The sequence below is a fragment of the Elephantulus edwardii genome, unplaced genomic scaffold (assembly GCF_000299155.1).
Source record: "Elephantulus edwardii isolate Elephantulus edwardi_28Jun2011 unplaced genomic scaffold, EleEdw1.0 scaffold00136, whole genome shotgun sequence".
Classification (NCBI taxonomy): domain Eukaryota; kingdom Metazoa; phylum Chordata; class Mammalia; order Macroscelidea; family Macroscelididae; genus Elephantulus; species Elephantulus edwardii.
The window spans coordinates 7,913,450-7,920,794 of record NW_006399886.1 but is presented as its reverse complement, the minus strand read 5'-3'; the positions used below and the strand labels follow the sequence as shown (position 1 = coordinate 7,920,794).

Below are 7,345 nucleotides of genomic sequence, written 5' to 3'. Positions count from 1 at the left end.
TTTTTTTTTAAATACTTGACAGGAGTCCAGAACGAAGGCTGTATAGTGAAGTGGACTTGGGGGAAGGGATTGTATAACAATGAAAGAATTCTTCTTTTACTTTTCAAAGAGAAGAGCAAACTGGGGAGGGGGAGGTATGGGCAGGGAGAAAAACGCAACAATGAATGAATGGAAATCCAACGTCCCTATAAATTTTTATTAAAATTAATTAAATAAAAAAACAGTACTATTAGTTTTTAATATTATTTATCTCTACATACTTAATTTTGGATAGTTTTGTCTTGTTTTCTACTATAGAAATCTATTTTGATGTACCATACTTGCTATTAGGAGTGACATCCACTTCTTAAATAACATGCCTCTGGAAACTCTATGAGCTTTGATAAACAGTAATCGTTATAGAAAGGCTTCAGGTCTTTTGTTCATAGGGTAACTCTGAGTATTTCTTGACTTGACAGCAATCAACAATAACAGCAACAGCAAAAACATATTTGCTCTTTATTCCATATAGTTACCCCCATCTATATATTACAGTTTTAATGTCAGATGTTTGGAACATTTAAAAAAATTTTCTATTGTTCTAATCAACTGTTTGTACATGTGAAATTATATATTAGCAGTTTGCATATTCTTATGTGTTAAAATAAGAGTTTGTGTCACTTTTTGCTTGGACTTTGGATTGTTTATGTTTTATGTTATACTGTGGCATATTTTGTAATCTTTTATGGAATGTTAGACATTTTCCTGTTGTGTAGAGTATATTATTGCATTGCTGTAAATATTATTGAACTTTGTTCTAGTTTTCAGGTAAGTTACTTAGAAATACTTTGAGTCATTTGAGTAATACTTTTTAGGTAGGATTTAAACTAAGTTTAGCCTAGGGTTAATGATTTACTACTGAGATGAAACCCGTCTATGTATTTAACTAAAATTATTAAATTTTAAGCATAATATAATTTTTTCTTCAAATATTTGGAAGAATTCACAAGAGAATCCATTTACACTTGTGTTTTACTTTTTATTTTTATTTTGCTCTGTCTTACATTATGGACTGAATTTAATTAAAATATGTAAAACTATTTGGGTTTCCTCATTTTCTCACATATAATTATGAGGAAATTTGATTTCAGAATTGAAAAAAATACTCAACCATGTAAAAAAATGTAAGCCCCAATAAGCAAAAGATAATAGACATAATACAAAACAAAATTAGGTTTTGCATTAACACAAAAGAGTAAATAGTGAAAGCAGACTCATAAACTAGATTTTCTATCAACAGTTAGCATTCTAAGGACTCAAAGAAAACAGAAACTATGAGACACTAAATAAATTTCTTTTCTAAGGAACTTAGAACAGGCTAGGTACAGCTTCCAAAAACATTCCCTTCTTCTGTGTTTATATTTCATTATCACAGAATTAACATCTCAGTTTTGAAAAATATATGTGCAAGTTATGCAAAATAAACCTTTTTTTGTTTACAGCATCCTTTGCTTTGTTATTGTTGTATGTGTCGTCAAGTTGCTTGTGACTCATAGTGACCCTATGTAGAAAGCCCTAAACTCTGCTCTGTCCAGTGCCTGTCTGTCTCTGACACATCTACTTCCATTGTCGCAATCATTGAATTGATCCATCTCATCGAGGTTCTTTCTATGTTGTGCTGTCCCTCCACCCTCCCACACATGATGTCCCTCTCCAAGGACTGGTCCCTCATTACAACATACACAAAGTATGTTAGATGAAGCTTCAGAATCCTTGCCTCCAAGGAGAAGCCCAGTTTCATCCTCTCCAGGACAAACCTGTTTGTTCTCCTAGTAGTCCGTTACATATTAGATGCTCTTCTACAGCACCACAGCTCAAATGCATCAATTCTCTTTCTATCATCCCTAGTCATGGTCCAGTTCTCTGATGCATAGCACGCAATTGCAAAGACTATAGCATGGATCAGGCTCACCTTAGTCTCCAGCCTCATGTCGGTGCTCTTCCGTATTCTGGAGAGGTCCCTGACAGCTAACTTTTTCAAAGTAATTTGTCTCTTAAGTTCCTGGTTGCTGGTACCAAAAGTATTGATTGTGGAGCCAAGCAAACTAAAGCTATTAACTATCTTAATCTCTTCACCATCTGTCATGACTCTTCCAATTGGCTTAGTGGTGAGAATCTTTGCTTTATTTATATTTTGAGCTTTAGTCCATATTGAAAGCTGCAGTCCTTGACCTTCTGCAGCAAGCACTTCAGGTTCTCCCCAGTTTCAGCAAGCAAGGTTGTATCATCTACATAACACAGGTTGTTATTAATCTTTCTCCAATCCTGATGCCGCATTTCTCCTAAGACAGCCCAGTCTCCTAGATTATCTGTTCTGAATATAGATAAAAAAAGGTATGGAGACAAAATACATCTCTGGCAGGTACCATTTCGAATTTTGAACCATGCAGTGTTTCCTTGCTCTGTTCTGATGACTGCCTCCTGGTTCAAGTATAGGTTTCGTATAAGCACAATCAAATGTTCTGGGATTCCCATTATTCTCATAGGTAGCCATGGTTTGTTGTGAGGCACACAGTCAAAAACCTTTGCATAGGCAATGACACACAGATATACATTCCTCTGATAGTCTGTGCTTTCAGCTTAGACCCATCTAACATTAGCTACAATATCCTTGGTAACATGGCCTCTTCTAAACCCAGCCTGCACATCTGGCTTTTCTCTGTTGACATGTTGCTTTGGTCATTTTTTGGTAATTTTCAACAGACTCTTGCTTGCATGTGATATTAATGATATTATTCGGTAATTTCTGCACTCTGTCCGGTTAACCTTTCTTTGAAATGGTAACAAATATCAGTCTCTCAGTTAGGGGGCCAAGTGGCTGTCCTCCAGATTTCTTGGCATAATTTAGTGAGCATATAACAGGGCAGCATCTGTTTGTTGAAATATGCCATCAACTCATGGAGCTTTGTGTTTTTCCAACTCTTTCAGAGGAACTTGAATTTCCTCCTTCACCACAGGCTCTTGCTTATATGTTGTTTCATAAAATTCTTCTGTGTCAGCTAGTTTCTTCTAGTACAGTAACTCAGTATATTCCTTCCATCTTCTTTTATTGCTTCTTGGATCATTTAACATTCTTCCCCAGAGCATCCTTAAGTAATGCCACTCATGGCTTGAATTTGTTTTTCAATTCCTTCAGCTTAAGAAATGCTGAGCGAGTTATGCTCTTTTGATTTTTTTACTCCAGCTCTTTGCACATTTCACTATAATACCTTGCTTTGTCATCCGTAGCTGCCCTTTGAAATTTTCTGTTCAGCTCTTTAATTTTTTGAGTTCTTCCTTTATCTTTGGCTTCTTGGCACCCTAATGCAATATTTAGAGTCTCATCTGACATCCATCTTGGTCTTTTCCTCCTCTTATGTCTTTGTAAGATCTTTTTCATTCTTCATGGACAATGTTCTTTATATCTTCTCACAGCTCATTCGGTTTACACTCATTGGTGTTGAAGTCCTCAAACCTGTTTCTGAGATGGTTTTGAAATTTAAGTGGGATAGACTTAAGGTCAAATTTTGGTTCCTGTGCATTTGACTTGTCTTCAAATTCAGCTTGAACTTACATATGAACAGTTGGTGATCTGTTCCACAATCAGCACCTGGCCTAGTTTTCATAGCTGATATTGAGCTTCTCCAGTGATTCTTTCCACAGATGTAATCAATTTGATTCCTATGCATACCATCAGGTGAAATATATGTGTATATCCTGTGTTTGTGCTCCTTTTCCTTTATTCTTTCTCAAACATATCCACTCTCCTTACACTTTGTAAAAAAAAAAAAAAACCTAACATCTCAAACTTTCAGAAATAAAGCTTTCCTCAAACCAAGAAAAAACACAATTTTCATTTTTGGGTCTTTTTCAGCCTAAGGTAACCCATTTACGTCAGAGTAAAACTGCATTTCATATGTGCATTTTTATATGTTCTTTCCCCCCTCTTTTTCTACTAGTTTATTTACAAAATTCAAATACATGTCTTCAAGAACAAACTCTTTCAATTCCTCTCACCCCCTCCACCCATCAAAGTGTACAACCCCATGATTAATCTCTCCCTCTTCCTGCACATCCTCATACCTCTGCTTCCACCTTCCCTCCTCCCCTTGAACCCTTATACTAATTCTACAATAATGGTTTTATTCAATGTTAGTCATTTTGGGACTGAGCTAGTTCACTCAACATGATGTTTTCCAGTCCCTCCCAAGTTAGGTAATAATTTACAAAATCATTGCTCCTGCATGTTGCATAGTATTCCATTGAGTAAATGTAGCATGATTTTTCAATCCATTCATTTGTGGTTGGATATATGGGCTGTTTCCATGTTCTTGTGATGTTGAATAACGCTGCTATGAACATTGTTGTACAAATCTCAGTTTGTACCTCAGTAGTGTCTGTTTGAAGCAAAACTTCCTTCTTCTGATGTGCTTCTAAGTGGACAGTAACCTCCAGTCTTTGAATTAGGAGCTAAACAGACTAACCCTAAAATTATTTTTAATTATCCAATTATATACCCACACTTAACTTTTTAGTATTTATAATATTATTGTAAAATTATTGTTAACATTGAAAACAATGGCAGTCCCTTAACAATCAAATGGACTCAGGGATAGCTACACATACATCAAGAGTTGCCAGAACAGGACAAAGAAATATTAGTTGGTTCAAACTCAGGAAAGTTGTGTATCATAATTGAATATATTTTCCATACTTAGTCTATACATTGAGCAAATCATTCGACAAGCTGAATTTGATCCAAAATATGGTATCAGAATTAGATGAAGATCTCTCAAAATGTGTATTATTCAGATGGCATAAACTGTTGCAAGTGAAGAGAATGTGAAACATTAGCAGCAGAAAATCAGAGACTGCAACCTTCAATAGTCAACATAATGATAAATGGAGAAAAGATTGATATTGTTAGTGATTTTGTTTTTCTTGGATCATAATCAATACCTATGGTAACAACAATAAGTCAAAAGATGTTTGGGAAATCTGCTGTTCAGGACCTCTCCAAAGCGGGAGAAAACAAGGTCAGTTGAAAAACTAAGATGCAGCTGACCCAAGCTATAATTGACCTCTATACAATGAATATAAATGACAGAATTGATGTCTTTAAATGTTGATATTGGAGAAGATAACTGAATATTTCATGGGTTGCTTAAAGAACAAACAAGTCTATCATGAAGGAAGTGCAACCAGGGTACTCCTAGGAGGCAAGAGTAGTGAAAATTCTTCTCATATACATTGGGCATATTATCATGAGAGGCCAGTCCATGAAAAAATAATTTGTGCTGAGAAAGATAGTCAGAGAATGAGAGGAAGGCCGTCTATTAGATTGATAGACACAGTGTCTATGACAATGGACTTGAGCATATCAGAAATCATGATGATGTTACAGGATCAGGCAAAGTTTAGGTCTGTGCTTCACAGAGTAACCAGGAGTTGTAATTAACTCCATGGCACCTACAATGGCAGCAATAACTCGTGCACACACTGTTGTTCAGTAGAATCCAATTCCATGCGGTTTTTGAAATAGTAAATTTTTATAAGAGGATACTGCCCATTTTAGTCCTGTGGAGTGTCTGGTGAATTGGAACCACTGACCTTTCAACTAGCAGTGTGACACAAAATGCATTTAGTCATGTTGCTATTGTTTTTATGTGCTGTCCAGTTGCTTGCAATACCCTAAGTATATAAGCTCTGTCTGAACTCTCCCCTATCCTGAATGAATCTTACTCTCTTTAACACGTCTACCACCATTACCCCTGTTACTGTGTCAGTTTTTCTCCTCCAGGATCTTCCTCTTTTGCACTGTCTGCTCACTCTTCCATCATGATATCCGTCTTCAAGTACAAGTCTTTCCTGGAAACATATCTAAAGTATGTGAGACAAAGCTTCAAATCCTTGACTTTAAGGAGCAACTTGCTTTCACCCTCTCTAGGAAAACCCTAGGACTGCCTTGGCAGTCTTTGGTATGCTCAATATTCTTCTCCAGCATCACAACTCAAAGTATACATTTATTGTTCTATAATCTTTAGTAATTCTAGAGCTCTTTTATGCATAACAAATAATTGTGAAAACCATAGACTGAAGCAGGTGAACCTTAGTCTATAGACTGATATCATTGCTCTTAAAACTCTAGAGACGTCCTTAATGGCATATTTTCCTAATGCTATTCATCTTTTGATTTCCTAACTGCTGATGCCAAGAATGTTGATTGTGAACTACCTCAAGGTCCTCTCCATCTATCATGGTTAGTGCTGCCAATTTGCCAAGTAGTAAGAATATTTATCTCCTTGATGTTGAGTTTCAATTCAAGACTGCATTCCTTGATCTTTTTGCAGCAAATACTTTAAGCCCTCTTCAATTTCAGCAAGCAAGGTTGTATTATCTATATAATGGAAGTTGTTGACAAGTCTTTTTCTAAACCTGATTTCATATTCCTTCTCATAAAGTCCAGTCTCCTAAATAATCTGTTCTGCATATAGTTCAAAAAAGTATGATGACAGGTTGCATCCCTGACAAACTCCTTTACAGATTTTGAACCATACAGTGTTTCTTTATTCAGATGAATGTTTTCTGCTCTAAGTACACGATTCTCATGACCACAGTCAGGTATTCTGGGATAAAACAAAATGTCACGGTAAAGACATGTAGAAAATTCCATAGTAAATTTCAGAAGAGACTCTGAAACTTGAACTAGAAGAGAAACAATTTAAAACAAAAGAAAGAAATGCTTAAGAGAAACAAATGAATAAAAGATTTCAGAAGAGTTCTCCAAAAGACAAAATAAATTATCATAAAAAATGTGCAAAAAAATGGAATAAGAAAACCAAAAGGGAAGAACAGTTTGCACTTGTCAAGCTGAAAAAAATTAAACAACTTGCAATACAAAAACAAATTGCAATACAAAAAGTCTCTAGGGACAAACTTAATGATGCAAGAATGAAAAGATGGAAGTAAAATACCCAGTCACCACTCCGAAAAAAATTAGTTGAGGTAAGTAACATAAGATCAAGAACCAATGATTATGAAGACAGTTGTTGTTGTTGTTATTATGTGCCATGAAGTTGCCTGCAACTCATAGAGATTCTACGTACAACAACCCTAAACCCTGTTCTATCCTGTGACAATTTCACTGTCTCCAAAACACTTTACTCGATTACCCCAGTCACGGAATCAATCTACATCATAGAGGATATTCCTCTCCTGCGCTATCCCTCCACCCTCCCAAGCATGACGTCCTTATCAAAGAACTGGTCCCTCCTTGCAACATGTCCAGAGTATGTCAGAAAAAGCTTCAGAATCCTTGCCGCCAAAA

General features: G+C 35.9%; 1 pseudogene; it reads right to left on the bottom strand.

The window, feature by feature from the left end:
• LOC102873016 overlaps window positions 1-1,969 on the bottom strand; it is a 30,236-nt pseudogene extending 28,267 nt beyond the window's left edge.
• Window positions 1,970-7,345: the final 5,376 nt, after the last annotated feature.